This window comes from Triticum aestivum, chromosome 2D (genome assembly GCF_018294505.1).
Source record: "Triticum aestivum cultivar Chinese Spring chromosome 2D, IWGSC CS RefSeq v2.1, whole genome shotgun sequence".
Lineage (NCBI taxonomy): Eukaryota > Viridiplantae > Streptophyta > Magnoliopsida > Poales > Poaceae > Triticum > Triticum aestivum.
The window spans coordinates 12,029,063-12,048,132 of NC_057799.1; positions in this window are offsets into that span (position 1 = coordinate 12,029,063).

The window sequence follows — 19,070 nt, forward strand, 5'->3', positions numbered from 1 at the left end:
CGTACACCCTCATCAAACTCGAATCGCTCTGAAACACGTGATCAACACAATGTTCTACCCTAGATAATTGTTTAAGCAGCAAATGTGATCGACTGCCAAGTATGATGTTGCAGGATCATATCTCTAATATCCATTGTAACCAAAGATAGTTGTTCAGAAACAGTAGCAGGAAATACACAACAACTACAATAGGAGGTGGCAATTCATCCACATCAATAACATAACCCATGCAACTTCTTGCGACAATAAATGCTCGGAGATTACTGTTTCTCTCCTTTGTTGTGCACCACAGATAAGCCATAAGTGAACATCATATAACTCAACAATATTACCTACTAGTAAGTTTAAATCTCATTAGAAGTGAGTTTTATTTGCTAGTTTCCAGGTAGGTGTGAAGCACAATACACTGTGGGCTACTAGTAGTTTAAACACAAGTTAAACTCCACCTTATAACTTGGTTTTCCACATATTTGTCTTTGCAATGTGAAACTACACTAACTATTTTTCTGAGAACTAAATCTTACATGATTTTTGATTTTCCAACACTTTACGAATGGGCCTCATGTACACATGGGCCTTCCTATATTGGTTTACTCTAATAGCCTCTTGTGACGAGGCATGGGCTTGATTAATGATACTGTTGTGTGGTGCTTTGTGCTTTTTTTTAGCGGTGGTGAATGTGATCATGGTGTCAAGTGTATATTGGTTAGTGACTTTTTTTGCACTTGTCAAAGACCAAACCTCACTTGATGAAATTTGGCACGTGAATCTACCTCCCTCCTTTTCCTTTTTCTTTTTAAAACTTTGACTTTCTTGGATTTTATTTGAATCTTTGGTGAATGAACTTGGTAAATTTGCAAGCTCTCTGCCCTGGAACCATGAAAAATTCTCAAGTGAACCTTGATCCCGAGATAAATTCATACAGAATACAACTTAACAATAACTTCCTCTATCTGCTAGATCAAGTCATACTGCCATTGAACCGATTAAATTCATACGACCATACGGTGTGTTGGGGGACCTGGATTAGGTGTTTGGTCACTCCTTTTATTGATGTTTCCCATAGAGCGGGAAGTGTGACATGATCCATCCAGACTTACACTAACCTGGTGAGATACTTGACCCATCAAATTGAATACTTAATAGAGTCCCTAGTGAAGGGATATTTGATATCACGAGTAAAGGTGATAAGGTATGGTCACTTTCACTCAAAGTGAGGTTCGGTTCCTTACTGGTATATGTGGCAAAAAGGTGTGGCTAGGGATAACCTTGACAGGGCATCCCCGGAAAGGATGTTTTTTCGTATGGGTACTTTGTACGACCACTACAGAGTCAAACTATTTGAATAGTCGTTTCTAAGGTATGCATGGAGCCGGTATAAGTCACACTATTCGGTCATTGTCGAACTTGGAGGTTTAAATTGAAATAAAAGAGCATGTTTATTAAGACAAGAGATAAATTATTGAGCATGTAAAAAATATGATTTGTGATTCTGAGGAGTACACATGTTGCACTGCTATGACGGTTGGAATGCTAGGTTTATGTTATGTTAAGAAAGACATGTGTGAGCCATGGAAGGCTATGGTAAAGTTGGTCTCAGAGACCATGGTATTATTGTTATGATCTTGGAATGATCATGCCAAAGATTTGAAACATTATACTTATATATTTGCATGTCTTATCTTCAAATTTTCTAGATAAGGTTTGATATGCCATAATAGCTACAATTGCTATGATTATGTTTTATGCCTTGTATTGCTTTGCTTAGTGATATATGTTAGTTTGTTCTTGCGAGTACTTTTAAAGTACTACCTAGCATTTTGTTTTGGTCGGACATTTGTTGAGGTATCGTCTTACAGTAGCGTGAGGTCGAAGTGTTTTATCTGCTAGGAGTGTTTCCCAACCAATTCCCTGTGGATTGGTGTTTCTCAAGTCTGTGCTGCCCCGAGTTTGTCCTCTGTTACTATTATACTCTGTGCCACCTACACTATTGTAATGTTTATCCTGAATGGCTTCATGAACCAGTCTTGTAATAAGTTATGTGTGTATGATATCACGTATGTCAAGGCTCGTGCCAACATGACTTCTGGGCTGGCACGGGCGACACAGTGATTTGCGATTTTATGCGTGACAACAATTTGTGCTACATGATCTTTTTAAAAATATTGTGATGAATCGGTGTTTCGACAACCTGTCTTGCATTTTATTTACTTCCTAAACCTCTTCCAAGTTTTTTACTAGATTCATATACTCTAAAAAAATCTAGCAAGTTCTATATATATATTTAAGATATTATGGATACATACACAATAAAAACACTACGATGTGGTCTAGTGCAATCGTTCAAATAATATAGACACCTCTTCAATGGAGAATACTCACCAAGCATGAAAGATGATTAAAAATAGTTTATGGTCTATAAAGTGACTATGCATGGATAATCTCACATTAATGCAAAAACTGAATCCAATTTATGATTATTTTTTAGAAGTTTAAGGAATTAAAATGCAACAAAAAAACATACACATGCAAAACTACTTAAATTAAATTTGTGGGGTAATGTGATACTATTTGTTTGGGTGTGGTGAAACCCACTATTCTTCGGTCGAAAATTAGTTAATAAAAATAAAAAAGTTCAGTACAAATTAATGAGCATGTTATCATCAGGCGGACTCTTATACTCCGAGAACTGTAACTGAAGTAGAACCGACTTGTGCGACTTAGATTAGACTAGTAGAATGTCCGTGCGTTGCCACGGGATAAAAAAATATTTGTAAAAAAAATGCTTTAACAAGAAAAAAATAATGTTAAACCATCCCTATTTACAAGAAGATACTTATTCTCCTATATCTTTACAAGAAGACATAGTTCCACACATGCTATTGTAGATGGCATGATTCTTGTAAGTTAAAAACTCCCAGAAAAAATCCCGCGTGAAAAGAAACAAGTTAAAATGTCCTTTTACAGTTCAATTCCCTTCATAATCTCACCATCAATGCGAGAACATATGTGCAAGTCCTTAATGTTCTTTTACCGGTTAGAGATCCATAATTTTGATCGGAGCCCTTGCTCTTTTCTTTTTGAGTTGGGGCCCTTGCTTTTAGTAGCCAAGCCTCATGGACGAGACTGCTTGGGGTAAAGACATATAGCTTACTTTGCATTTCTGAATGTTGAGGAAATTAATCATTGTTTATTATTTGAGATTAACAAGTCATCTATTAAGAGTTTTGCAATCGTGAATGATGGGCATTGTTACCACCTAGCATATTCTTCCACCTAAATTGTTGTCCTCCAGAAATTATTATGAACAAATCATAAAAGAATATATCTGCAGACAGACAGTAATGCAAGTACCATCAAAATGGAACAATTAAGGATATGAACAAATGCCTTGTGTTAACTATTCAAAAATTGCAAAGGATTACATACAATTCGCAAATAGTAGTTATTCTGAAAATTAAGTCGACTGAATTTTATTTCTCTATAGGAAAGACATTTAAACATATACAGATGAAAATGCCGCCGAAGACTGCCATCACCTCACAAGCTATATGGATTTGAATCATCCACCAGGTCAAAGAAACCGCCATCGGCAAATAGAAAAATTCACATAACTACCTACTTGATAACAATACAAAAATAATATTGGAACACTTTAACACAAAGCCACACAGATCATGAGTGCATTCACATCAGTAATAAAAATTACTTAAAGCATGATCATAGTTACAGCATGAACAAGAAATGTTGTCGTATCAATTAGAAGAAGAGTCGTTACACGACCAAGAGCCATGTGTGTAACACTTAAAATAAATATAGTACATGTATATGAAATCCAATCCATATTACAATCCATCATAGCATCTATACACAAGCAAGGAAGTGAAAGAGAAGTCCATACTTGTCAGGAACAGAGAAGCGACGAACGGTAAAGGCAGAGACGCAGAGGTTATGAGGGTATATGTGACGCCAAGGTGCATGAGAGGAATACCATGATATTTGCTTTAACTTGCAGATCTCCCATCCACTTTTGTGTACGACAGCCAAGGCATCAAGAACGAAAAACATGCATTCCCGGCGTCTCCCATCTGGTCGCTGCACCGTCGTTCACCTTGCTCCAGTAAATCTCTCCTCCCATGGCTCACATTTTCTTCAGCCCGTCCTCAGTCCATGTAGTACCAGATCAATGGCTTCCCAAAGAGTATACAACAAAACATCAGTTAACTACTTTACATTGGTAAAGAAATATAACCATTGGAAACTCAATGTATTGGCGGCGTACCTTCATGAGGTAGGCACATGAGAGGCCTGATATGGCGAAGAACCTGTGCCATTGACACCTTTGACACAACCATCTCCGTCCAAAAGGGGCAACATCGACATGGAAACCCGTGAAGTAGCATTAAGAAGCTAGCATTCTTCGCTCCGGCCTTTTGTCAAACATTTAAATTATGAACAATGACAATTTCATCTCATAGTCAATATCTGCAATTTTAAAATGTGGAAAAGAAAGAAAAAGAGAGAGAATCACTTACATAACATCATGCAAACATGGGTAAATAATCATTAGCTACAAAATTTTGATCATTGACAGAACTGTGAAGCTTTCTTTAACGCTTTCTCTCTAGCCTTTCAGAGAAAAAGAAGGATAATGAAAAGCCAATATGAGCCTTGAAATCACACATCAATTTCTAACTAATACATGAAATGCTAAGCATTTAAATCCTCTGGTATATGTAACTAATTATTTATTATTAAGTAACATCAGACTGTAAAGATGGTTCTAGGGTTATTCTTGCAGTTCTGCATTATAGAAACTTATCTCATAAATACAGAACTTCCCTTGTACAGCAGTCAGTTTATATGTTGGGTAGATATCCAAACCCAAAAATTGAAGCCAACACACAAGGATTTACTCCAACTTCCTCCCGTAATCCTGAAGCAGTCACTGAACAATGCAACATGAGCATCCCACGAAGGACAATCAAATTCTAATTTTTTTTCAAAAATTAAAACATGGTAAAACCACACAAAATATTAGTTCTAGTTATGTTCCTATCATACACAAATTAACGATGATAGGAGTCCCCTGATGATTGAGCTCCTTTATATACGGGGGCAGGAGGAGGCTTGACCCAGGTTCTTTAACCCTCTTCACCGGCCCAAAACTTGAGCTCAATCATCGTTAAGCCAACATTTATGGTAACGAAGATGACATCCACACCTTCTGTGAAGCCAACCCCATGTGCTCCATTGCTGTCGCAGGGATTGGCCATGTACATGCTTTTCTCCAGGTCAATGACCATACATTGCCCATTTTGCAGCTCTCTTCACCTTCCTTAACCAGAGATGCAATCCTTAACGCCAGCGAGCCCCAATGTAACTGTCCTCTTTGTGGCTTTGCCATCGACAACTCCAGACGTTAGGGACAAAGGCCCCTGTCCGCGTCTCCACCTCAAATCAAACGGGCAATTATTTAAGCATCTCGTTTCAGCATGGCTCCATGTATACATTGTGCGTTGTTGCTACTTAAGAATTATTATTATTCTAATATTCAGATAATCAGAAGTTGCACATCCATCAGCCGGATACACCACAGAATGTAGATGACCTATGCTAATTTGTTAGCATCCAGTATACATGTCATTTTTTCCCAAAGGAATTATGCGTCTTCTTTGCCTACAGCCGGACCATATACTAAATAAATATTGGATAATCAATTAAATCATTCTTTTGGACACCTGAGGTATACTAAAGCACAGTTGCTAACTGGGAATAATATCCTGCAAGCGACACACAGAACTGTTGATAATGAAATTAAATATCCTGTGTTATTGCAAAACATGGTAGTAGAAAGAGCGGCTCATGAAGTAATTGATACTTCAATAAATTTATATGTAGGAGACCTACCCAAAACATGATATCCAGAAGGGAGCTGACTGGGTTGGCATTTTCCCTGGCATAAATACAAAGAAATATGAGGCGATCTGATTGAAGGAGCTCTATACATTGAGGCCAACTACAAAGTGGGCGGTCTCCCAGACGAGGCAGCTGGTGGAGAGAGCGGTACCCAGTCGAGCATGGACTCCTGCACGAGTAACCGGCGGGGACGGGGTGGTACCCGATGCCGCGAACGTCCTCCGTGCTTGTCTTCCGACGTGTAGTCCATGGTGCCCGTTCCCTTCCCTGCCGCCGGCTCCTCCTCGCTACGGATCACCAGCGGAGGCCTCGGGAATTGTGGGGAGCCCCGGATCTGAGCGCCCAGAGAAGCGGTGGTGCGCAGGACGACATCGCGGGGGCGCGTGGAGAGGAGGCTGTGGGGAGGCCGGGAGGGCACGACTGATGAGGCGCCGGTGCGAATCGTGGTGTGGCGTCCTCGAGGCGGAGCAGCATCAGGAGGAGGTCGCGGCGGCCGTCGGGGCCATCACGAGGAAATTTTGGGCTGTTTTTCTTTCGTGTTGTGTGAGGGACGTGGGATAGTCTTCCAGGTCGGAGAAGGACGTGGGTGACCTGCGGTTTTTCTAGTGCCCCAGCTAATTCGGGAGTTGCGTGCGGGTATGAATCTACGAGAGGAGGTCAAAGTGAACCGGTCGGTTTCTCGTTTACTCGCCGCTGGTTTTGGGAGGGTAATTGGAAAAAAGCGGGACGTGGGAGCGGGAGGACGTGGGTGCCTGCGTGGGAGGTATGGATAACCTGGGGGAGGAGGTCGAACCATCACGACGTTCGATTCTCCTTTAATAGTAGAGATTAATCACAACTATATTAGAGATAATATTTATGCTGGTTTGATGTCACACCTGTTGGGGCAAACTCAGGGCCGTCCAAGAGGGTGTGCGAGCTGTGCGACCACACAGGGCCCCCAAAAATTAGGGCCCCCCAAATCTTACCGTTGCACTGGAGGAGCACTAGGTAAGGGCGTCTCCATGCCTTGATTTTTCAGGTTCTTACCGAAGATACATAGTGGATTTGAGGAGAAGTTGCGTGCCGCCATGAAAACCTGCTAAACTGGTCGTGGTGGAGAAGAAAGAAAGGGGGAAGAAGGCAAAACCATGAAACGTTATTGGGCTTGTCAAGTTGTGGGCTGAAAACATTATTTCCGAAGGGCGCCTTTAGTGGGTTAGACCGAAAAGATTAGGATCCGGCTGATTGTCCTAAAAAAGAGTATCCGGCTGATTCAATCTAATCGCTAGTGGGACCACGAGGCAGCGGACGCTATCCAGAAGCAGTAAAAAGGAAACGCATGTATAATCAAAGGTATGCAATTCTTTTGCCTTCACAACTGATCATTTTTTGGCTTAAATTAACTGAATGTGAGACCGGTTACCGAACAAATTCAACAAGTGAAAGGGTAATTTGCTTGTTGATTGTAAAGGGTGATTTGTTATTTTCTCAGTCTTGAATCAAAGATTAAATCTTCCATTCCGGAGACGATTAATTTCGAACGTATAATTGCACATTTTATTTCTAAAAATACTAGAAAGGTGATGCTTTTCAGTGGAACATATGCTTAAATATTCCTTTCCTCTTTTAGTATTATAATATTTATGCCAATAATAACAAGCAATTTGAAGTTATATAACAAAATGAAATCATGCTTTGATTATCTGAACTCTCAGTTATAGGGCCCCATTTTACATTTCGCATTGGGCCCTCAAATTCCTGTAGACGGCCCTGGGCAAACTAACCCTCCTCGGCGACACACGCCAAGCGGCCTTGCGGCGACACAAACACAAGACAGAGGTAGATGAAGGAGACACCATAATTTTCCCGACGACAAATGCATGTATCTTGGCTTTATTTCTCACAACGACTCGAACACAAACATGAAGGTAAACAAGCACACACGCAGTACTATCCATAGGAGCTCTCCTGCCGGCTGGGCGCTGACGGAGACTACACCTTCCTCATCTCTGAGCGCGCACACACCTGGAGACTACATCTCTCCTTAGGCCCTCTCAGCTACACTCACGGCTACTACTTACACGCTTATATAGCACGCGCACCGGCCAGCCGCTGGGCTCGGCCACTAACCAACTACCTACATGCACAGCGATATGACTCCTTCGCACGCGCGCGTCGCAACGCGCGGATCGCCCCACTTAACAGATCGGTTTCAACAGCTTGTTTTATTTCTTTTCAAATTTTTACTTTCCCTTTTAAACGTGCTGGACCCACCCTGTAATCAACATATAATCTCTTCCCCCCTGATTTTAAAGGTGAGGTGGGGGGCGTAGTTTCCCTGAACTGACACGTAGCACTTTACATATAATCATGTAGCACTTTCCTAATCAAGCGAAACACAAAGAGGCTGTACACTTTCCTAATCCAGAAGACAACGGCCGGTCGGAAATCGATCGCGCGTTGGCGAGCGCGAATTATAGACTCAACGCATGCATCCAGTAACAAACTCCTAGCTACATGCATGCCACGTCCAGCTAACAACTCCTGCGCATGCTAGCTTTCGAATAGCACACGACGCATGCAGCCGCCCAGCCAGGCCCTCAACTCGTAGCAAAATATAAGAAATTGTTAATTCTACATCATCATAGCAACAATTTGAGTAACATATTATCATAACATTTGTTTTTGGAAGAGGAGGATTACCCATGGCCTCTGCATCCAAGAGATGTACGCGGCCAATATTATCATAACATGGAAGTCAATTTGCTACAGGGTCTGTCTAGGCATATCTAGATGTGCCTTAGTTATTGCATATCTAAGTGACTCAATTAAATATAAAAAAATGCCTGGACAAATCTCCATGTAAATTCAATGACATAGGAATTAGATGTGCAATATTTAGGGCACATCTAAATGTGCCTTAGTTATTGCATATTTAAGTGACTCAAATAAATATTAAAAAAATACATGCATGAATCTCCCTGTAAAAGCAATGACATAGGGCTTAGGTGTGCAATACTTAGGGCACATCTAGATGTGCTTTAGCAAAACTTTTTGCTATTCACCTTTACTGCAATTCATTTTTCAACAATGTTTTTTCGTTCCAATATGCAATACAAAAATGGATAATTATATAGAATTTTATGTACACATGCCATTCTAGAGTGAGATATTTGGTCGTTTAAGATATGTACATTACAATTGGATGATAAAAAAACACTCTTCATATTTATGAATGCTAGTTACCAATGTTTAAAATTTAACCAGCCTTTAAAAAATCAACAAGGAAGAATTTTACAACCGATCACCATGTGTAGTTCGTCAGCATACTTAAGCATGCGAAACATCTACAGAGGTAAAGGAAAACCTAATGGTAGCCAACATATATATACACTACTAGGGAAAACCTTCTACACAGAATCTTAGCAGCAGCGCGGTTTAAAAACAAACGCTACTGCTAATTAGCAGTAGCGAGCTTCAGGAAACCGCGCTACTAATAGCCCGGTAGCAGTAGAACTCTAGGTGAAACAAGCGCTACTACTATAATTGCCACGGCGTTGCCTCCAGGCTAGATATAGTAGTAGCGCCCTTCCCTGGACGCGCTACTGCTAAAGTACTTAGTGTTGGAAATATGCCCTAGAGGCAATAATAAATTGGTTATTATTATATTTCCTTGTCATGATAATCGTTTATTATCCATGCTAAAATTGTATTGATAGGAAACTCAGATACATGTGTGGATACATAGACAACACCCTGTCCCTAGTAAGCCTCTAGTTGACTAGCTCGTTGATCAATATATGGTTACGGTTTCCTGACCATGGACATTGGATGTCGTTGATAACGGGATCACATCATTAGGAGAATGATGTGATGGACAAGACCCAATCCTAAGCCTAGCACAAGATCGTGTAGTTCGTTTGCTAAGAGCTTTTCTAATGTCAAGTATCATTTCCTTAGACCATGAGGTTGTGCAACTCCCAGATACCGTAGGAATGCTTTGGGTGTACCAAACGTCACAACGTAACTGGGTGGCTATAAAGGTGCACTACAGGTATCTCCGAAAGTGTCTGTTGGGTTGGCACGAATTGAGACTGGGATTTGTCACTCCGTGTAAACGGAGAGGTATCTCTGGGCCCACTCGGTAGGACATCATCATAATGTGCACAATGTGACCAAGGAGTTGATCACGGGATGATGTGTTACGGAATGAGTAAAGAGACTTGCCGGTAACGAGATTGAACAAGGTATCGGGATACCGACGATCGAATCTCGGGCAAGTAACATACCGATTGACAAAGGGAATTGTATACGGGATTGATTGAATCCCCGACATCGTGGTTCATCCGATGAGATCATCGTGGAACATGTGGGAGCCAACATGGGTATCCAGATCCCGCTATTGGTTATTGACCGGAGAACATCTCGGTCATGTCTGCATGGTTCCCGAACCCGTAGGGTCTACACACTTAAGGTTCGATGACGCTAGGGTTGTAGGGAATAGATATACGTGGTTACCGAATGTTGTTCGGAGTCCCGGATGAGATCCCGGACGTCACGAGGAGTTCCGGAATGGTCCGGAGGTAAAGATTTATATATGGGAAGTCCCGTTTTGGCCACCGGAAGAGTTTCGGGCGTCACCGGTAATGTACCGGGACCACCGGAGGGTTCCGGGGGTCCACCGGGAGGGGCCACCAGCCCCGGAGGGCCCTATGGGCTGTATGTGGAGAGGGACCAGCCCCTTAGTGGGCTGGGCGCCTTTCCCCCCAAGGCCCATGCGCCTAAGGGTTTGGGGGAACCCTAAGGGGAGGCGCCCCCTTGCCTTGGGGGGCAAGGCAACCCCCCTGGCCGCCGCCCCCTCCTCAGACTGGATCTGAGGGGGCCGGCCCCCCTCTCCCTTGCCCCTATATATATGTGGGGGTGGGAGGGCAGCAGCAACCCAAGTTCTGGCGCAGCCCTCCCCCTCTTCCATGTCCTCCTCCTCTCCCGCGGTGCTTGGCTAAGCCCTACAGGATTGCCACGCTCCTCCATCACCACCACACCGCCGTGCTGCTGCTGGACGGAGTCTTCCCTAACCTCTCCCTCTCTCCTTGCTGGATCAAGGCATGGGAGACGTCACCGGGCTGCACGTGTGTTGAACGCGGAGGCGTCGTGGTTCGGCGCTTAGATCGGAATCAACCGCGATCTGAATCGCTACGAGTATGACTCCTTCATCCGCGTTCTTGCAATGCTTCCGCATCGCGATCTACATGTAGATGCACTCCCCTTCCCCTTGTTGCTAGATTACTCCATAGATTGATCTTGGTGATGCGTAGAAAATTTTGAATTTCTGCTACGTTCCCCAACAGTGGTATCAGAGCCATGTTTATGCGTAGTTTCTATGCACGAGTAGAACACAAAGTAGTTGTGGGCGTCGATTTTGTCAATTTACTTGCCGTTACTAGTCTTATCTTGATTCGGCGGCATCGTGGGATGAAGCGGCCCGGACCGACCTTACACGTACTCTTACGTGAGACAGGTTCCACCGACTGACATGCACTAGTTGCATAAGGTGGCTCGCGGGTGTCTGTCTCTCCCACTTTAGTCGGATCGGATTCGATGAAAAGGGTCCTTATTAAGGGTAAATAGAAATTGTCATATCACGTTGTGGCTTTTGCGTAGGTAAGAAACGTTCTTGCTAGAAACCCATAGCAGCCACGTAAAACATGCAACAACAATTAGAGGACGTCTAACTTGTTTTTGCAGGGTATGCTATGTGATGTGATATGGCCAAAAAGGATGTGATGAATGATATATGTGATGTATGAGATTGATCATGTTCTTGTAATAGGAATCACGACTTGCATGTCGATGAGTATGACAACCGGCAGGAGCCATAGGAGTTGTCTTAATTTATTGTATGACCTGCGTGTCAATGAAAACGCCATGTAATTACTTTACTTTATTGCTAACCGTTAGCCATAGTAGTAGAAGTAATAGTTGGCGAGACAACTTCATAAAGACACAATGATGGAGATCATGATGATGGAGATCATGGTGTCATGCCGGTGACGAAGGTGATCATGCCGCGCCTCGAAGATGGAGATCAAAGGCGCAGGATGATATTGGCCATATCACGTCACTTTATGATTTGCATGTGATGTTCATCATGTTTACATCTTATTTGCTTAGAACGACGGTAGCATAAATAAGATGATCCCTCACTAAAATTTCAAGAGACGTGTTCCCCCTAACTGTGCACCGTTGCGAAGGTTCGTTGTTTCGAAGCACCACGTGATGATCGGGTGTGATAGATTCTAACGTTCGAATACAACGGGTGTTGACGAGCCTAGCATGTACAGACATGGCCTCGGAACACACGCGAAACACTTAGGTTGACTTGACGAGCCTAGCATGTACAGACATGGCCTCGGAACACAAGAGACCGAAAGGTCAAACATGAGTCGTATAGTAGATACGATCAACATGGAGATGTTCACCGATGATGACTAGTCCGTCTCACGTGATGATCGGACACGGCCTAGTTTGACTCGGATCATGTGTCACTTAGATGACTAGAGGGATGTCTATCTGAGTGGGACTTCATTAAATAATCAGATGAACTTAATTATCATGAACATAGTCAAAAGGTCTTTGCAAATTATGTCATAGCTTACGCTTTAGTTCTACTGTTTAAGCTATGTTCCTAGAGAAAATTTAGTTGAAAGTTGATAGTAGCAATTATGCGGACTGGGTCCGTAAACTGAGGATTGTCCTCATTGCTGCACATAAGGCTTATGTCATTAATGCACTGCTCGGTGTGCTGAACCTCGAGCGTCGTTTGTGGATGTTGCGAACATCTGACATACACGTTTTGATGACTACGTGATAGTTCAGTGCGTAATGTTAAATGGTTTAGAATTGAGGCACCGAAGACATTTTTTGAAACGTCGCGGAACATATGAGATGTTCCAAGAGCTGAAATTGGGATTTTAGGCTCGTGCCCACGTCAAGAGGTGTGAGACCTCTGACAAGTTTCTTAAACCTGCAAACTAAGGGAGAAAAGCTCAATCGTTGAGCGTGTACTCAGATTGTCTGGGTACTACAATCGCTTGAATCGAGTGGGAGTTATCTTCCAGATGAGATAGTGATGGTTCTCCAAAGTCACTGCCACCAAGCTATTAGAGCTTCGTGATGAACTATAACATATCAGGGATAGATATGATGATCCTTGAGCTATTCGCGATGTTTGACACCGTAAAAGTAGAAATCAAATAGGAGCATCAATTGTTGATGGTTAGTAAAACCACTAGTTTCAAGAAGGGTAAAGGCAAAAAGGGATACTTCATGAAACGACAAATCATTTGCTGCTCTAGTGAAGAATCCCAAGGTTGAAACCAAACCCGAGACTAAGTGCTTCTGTAATGAGGGAAACAGTCGCTGAAGCAGAACTGCCCTAGATACTTGGTATATGAGAAGGCAGGCAAGGTCGACAGAAGTATATTGGATATACATTATATGAATGTGTACTTTACTAGTACTCCTAGTAGCACAAGGGTATTAGATACCGGTTCGGTTGCTAAGTGTTAGTAACACGAAATAAAAGCTGCGGAATAAACGGAGACTAGCTAAAGGTGAGATGATGATATGTGTTGGAAGTGTTTCCAAGGTTGATGTGATCAAGCATCGCATGCTCCCTCTACCATCGAGATTGGTGTTCAACCTAAATAATTGTTATTTGGTGTTTGCGTTGAGCATAAACATGATTGGATTATGTTTATCGCAATACAGTTATTCATTTAAGGAGAATAATGGTTACTCTGTTTATTTGAATAATACCTTCAATGGTCTTGCACCTAAAATGAATCTCGATCGCAGTGATACACATGTTCGTGCCAAAAGATATAAAATAGTGATGATAGTACCACATACTTGTGGCACTGCCGTTTGAGTCATATTGGTATAGAACGCATGAAGAAGCTCCATGTAGATGGATCTTTGGACTCACTCGTTTTTGAAAGGATTGAGACATGCAAACCATGTCTATTGGTATATATGCATGAAGAAACTCCATGCAGATGGATCGTTTGGACTCACTTGATTTTGAATCACTTGAGACATGCAAATCATACCACATGGGCAAGATGACTGAAAGGCCTCGTTTTCAGTAAGATGGAACAAGAGAGCAACTTGTTGGAAGTAATACATTTGATGTGTGCAGTCCAATGAGTGCTAGGGCACGCAGTGGATATCGATATGTTCTTACTTCACAGATGATTTGAGTAGATACTGAGTGTATTTACTTGATGAAACACAAGTCTGAATTATTGAAAGGTTCAAGTAATTTCAGAGTGAAGTGGAATATCGTTGTGACAAGAGGATAAAATGTCTATGATATGATCATAGAGATATCTGAGTTACGAGTTTGGCACACAATTAAGACATTGTGGAAAGTGTTTCACAATTAATACCGCCTGGAACACCACAGTGTGATGGTGTGTCTGAACATCATAACTGCACCCTATTGGATATGGTGCATACCATGATGTCTCTTATCGAATTACCACTATCGTTTATGGGTTAGGCATTAGAGATAACCGCATTCACTTTAAAAAGGGGCACCACGCAATTCCGTTGAGACGACACCGTATGAACTATGGTTTAGAGAAACCCAAGCTGTCGTTTCTTAAAAGTTTGGGGCTGCGATGCTTATGTGAAAAAGTTTCATGCTGATAAGCTCGAACCCAAAGCGGATAAATGCATCTTCATAGAATACCCAAAACAGTTGGGTATACCTCCTATTTCTGATCTGAAAGCAAAAGTAATTGCTTCTAGAAATGGTTCCTTTCTCGAGGAAAAGTTTCTCTCGAAAGAATTGAGTGGGAGGATGGTGGAGACTTGATGAGGTTATTGAACCGTCACTTCAACTAGTGTGTAGCAGGGCACAAAAAGTTCTTCCTGTGGCACCTACACCAATTGAAGTGGAAGCTTATGATAGTGATCATGAAACTTCGAATCAAGTCACTACCAAACCTCGTAGGACGACGAGGATGCGTACTACTTCAGAGTAATGCGTGATCCTGTCTTGGAAGTCATGTTGCTAGACAACAATGAACCTACGAGCTATGGAGAAGCGATGGTGGGCCCATATTCCGACAAATGGTTAGAAGCCATGAAATCCGAGATAGGATCCATGTATCAGAACAAAGCATGGACTTTGGTGAACTTGCCCGATGATCGGCAAGCCATTGAGATAAATGGATCTTTAAGAAGAAGACGGACGTGGACGGTAAGGTTACCGTCTATGAAGCTCGACTTGTGGCAAAGAGTGTTTTTCACAAGTTCAAGGAGTTGACTACGATGAGATTTTCTCATCCGTAGCGATGCTTAAGTCCGTCGGAATCATGTTAGCATTAGCTGCATTTATGAAATCTGGCAGATGGATGTAAAAACAAGTTTCCTTACCAGTTTTCGTAAGGAAAGGTTGTATGTGATACAATCAGAAAGGTTTTGTCGATCCTAAGGATGCTAAAAGGTATGCTAGCTCCAGCGATCCTTCCATGGACTAGAGCAAGCATCTCGGAGTCAGAATATACGCTTTGATGGAGTGATCAAAGTTTTTGGGTTTATACAAAGTTTGTTAGAAACTTGTATTTACAATAAAGTGAGTGGGAGCGCTACAACATTTCTGATAAGTATATGTGAATGACATATTGTTGATCCAAAATGATGTAAAATTTCTGGAAAGCATAAAGGGTTGTTTGAAAGGAGTTTTTCAAAGTAAGACCTGGATAAAGCTGCTTACATATTGGGCATCAAGATCTATAGAGATAGATCAAGACGCCTGATGATACTTTCAAATGAATACATACCGTGACAAGTTTTTGAAGGAGTTCAAAAATAGATCAGCAAAGAAGGAGTTCTTGGCTGTGTTACAAGGTGTGAGTATTGAGTAAGACTCAAGACCTGACCACAGCAGAAGAGAGAGAAAGGACGAAGGTCGTCCCCGATGCTTTAGACGTAGGCTCTACAGTATGCTATCTACAGTATATAGGCTATACAGTGTGCCTTGCCATGAGTTGGTCAAGGGGTACAATAGTGATCCGGGAATGGATCACATGACAGCGGTTGAACTTATCCTTAGTATCTAGTAGACTAAGGAATTTTCTCGATTATGGAGGTGAAAAGGAGTTCGTCGTAAAGGGTTACGTCGATGCGAACTTTGACACTAATCCGGATGACTCTGAGTAGTAAACCGGATTCGTATAGTAGAGCAGTTATTTGAAATGGCTCCAAATAGCGCGTGGTAGCATCCACAAGATGACATAGATATTCATAAAGCACACACGGATCTGAAAGGTTCAGACCCGTTGACTAATAACCTCTCTCACAAGCATAACATGATCAAACCAGAACTCATTGAGTGTTAATCACATAGTGATGTGAACTAGATTGTTGACTCTAGTAAACTCTTTGGATGTTAGTCACATGGTGATGTGACCTGTGAGTGTTAATCACATGGTGATGTGAACTAGATTATTGACTCTAGTGCAAGTGGGCGACTATTGGAAATATGCCCTAGAGGCAATAATAAATTGGTTATTATTATATTTCCTTGTTCATGATAATCGTTTATTATCCATGCTAAAATTGTATTGATAGGAAACTCAGATACATGTGTAGATACATAGACAACACCCTGTCCCTAGTAAGCCTCTAGTTGACTAGCTCGTTGATCAATAGATGGTTACGGTTTCCTGACCATGGACATTGGATATCGTTGATAACGGGATCACATCATTAGGAGAATGATGTGATGGACAAGACCCAATCCTAAGCCTAGCACAAGATCGTGTAGTTCGTTTGCTAAGAGCTTTTCTAATGTCAAGTATCATTTCCTTAGACCATGAGGTTATGCAACTCCCGGATACCGTAGGAATGCTTTGGGTGTACCAAACGTCACAACGTAACTGGGTGGCTATAAAGGTGCATTACAGGTATCTCCGAAAGTGTCTGTTGGGTTGGCACGAATCGAGACTGGGATTTGCCACTCCGTATGACGGAGAGGTATCTCTGGGCCCACTCGGTAATGCATCATCATAATGAGCTCAATGTGACCAAGGAGTTGATCACGGGATGATGTGTTACGGAATGAGTAAAGAGACTTGCCGGTAACGAGATTGAACAAGGTATCGGGATACCAACGATCGAATCTCGGGCAAGTAACATACCGATTGACAAAGGGAATTGTATACGGGATTGATTGAATCCCCGACATCGTGGTTCATCCGATGAGATCATCGTGGAACATGTGGGAGCCAACATGGGTATCCAGATCCCGCTGTTGGTCATTGACCGGAGAACGTCTCGATCATGTCTGCATGGTTCCCGAACCCGTAGGGTCTACACACTTAAGGTTCGATGACGCTAGGGTTATAGGGAATAGATATACGTGGTTACCGAATGTTGTTCGGAGTCCCGGATGAGATCCCGGACGTCACGAGGAGTTTCGGAATGGTCCGGAGGTAAAGATTTATATATGGGTAGTCCCGTTTTGGCCACCGGAAGAGTTTCGGGCGTCACCGGTAATGTACCGGGACCACCGGAGGGTTCCGGGGGTCCACCGGGAGGGGCCACCAGCCCCGGAGGGCCCTATGGGCTGTATGTGGAGAGGGACCAGCCCCTTAGTGGGCTGGGCGCCTTTCCCCCCAAGGCCCATGCGCCTAAGGGTTTGGGGGAACCCTATGGGAGGCGCCCCCCTTGCCTTGGGGGGCAAGGCAACCCCCCTGGCCGCCGCCCCCTCCTCAGACTGGATCTGAGGGGGCCGGCCCCCCTCTCCCTTGCCCCTATATATATGTGGGGGTGGGAGGGCAGCAGCAACCCAAGTTCTGGCGCAGCCCTCCCCCTCTTCCATGTCCTCCTCCTCTCCCGCGGTGCTTGGCTAAGCCCTACAGGATTGCCACGCTCCTCCATCACCACCACGCCGCCGTGCTGCTGCTGGACGGAGTCTTCCCTAACCTCTCCCTCTCAAGGCATTGGAGACGTCACCGGGCTGCATGTGTGTTGAACGCGGAGGCGCCGTGGTTCGGCGCTTAGATCGAAATCAACCGCGATCTGAATCGCTACGAGTACGACTCCTTCATCCGCGTTCTTGCAACGCTTCCGCATCGCGATCTACAATGGTATGTAGATGCACTCCTCTTCCCCTCGTTGCTAGATTACTCCATAGATTGATCTTGGTGATGCGTAGAAAATTTTGAATTTCTGCTACGTTCCCCAACACTTAGTAGCAGCGTTTTTCTTCAAAAACACGCTGCTGCTAAGTATTGCACCTAATTAAGTTTAGTCCCATGCTGCTAAGCGAACAAGGTGTTTACCATCTTAAATATGTTACTTCTCAAACTATCTCGAGCACTTGGTCTTCATTGAACTATATGTGTAGGATTTGTGGCTGCAATATGAATCTTCACCAGTGCCTATACAGGTACTCTGAGGATTCATGTTGACTATTTAGATTCTACAAAAAAAGATCAATGATGACCAATGTATATTTTTGATGTTTTTACATGCTTAGACTTAGCAGCAGCGTTTTTTCAGGACAAAGCGCTACTGATATTGGGCTGAGCAGTAGCGCGCTCCGTGTACCCGCGCTACTGCTAAAGCAAAACAAAACATGTGGCCCGGCCCCCCGCACGCTCATCTCTCAATCGTCCCCCTCCGCCCGACGCCGGCAGCTACGGTTAGGGTTTCTCCTCCGCCACCGCCGCCGCAGGTAATGCTCCTCCCCCCTCTCGCCGCCCCTCCGCTGCTCCTCCACCCTCTCGCTGCCCACTATGTCGCCGCCCGCGAGCTCTGGCCGGGCGCCATTGGCCGACCGCCCTCGATCCCCTCGCCGGCCGCTGTCGTCACCCCCTCTCGTAGGGAAGTCACCGGCCTTCCCCTCGTCAGCACCCCTGACCGAGGTCACCATGCCATCCCCCCTCCTCGACAGCACCCCCCGAGGGCTGCCCTACCTAGATGCAGCGAGGGCTTACGAACTTCATATGGATAACTAGATGCTTTTGTTTTTCTGTAATAAGTTATTTTTTGCAAAATGTAGGTGCCAATTTAGTTGAAATGCTTTGGTAGGTGGTACCGTGATCTGCTAGATATTGGTTTTGATACAAGTATTTAGTTTGCAAGTGCTAAGT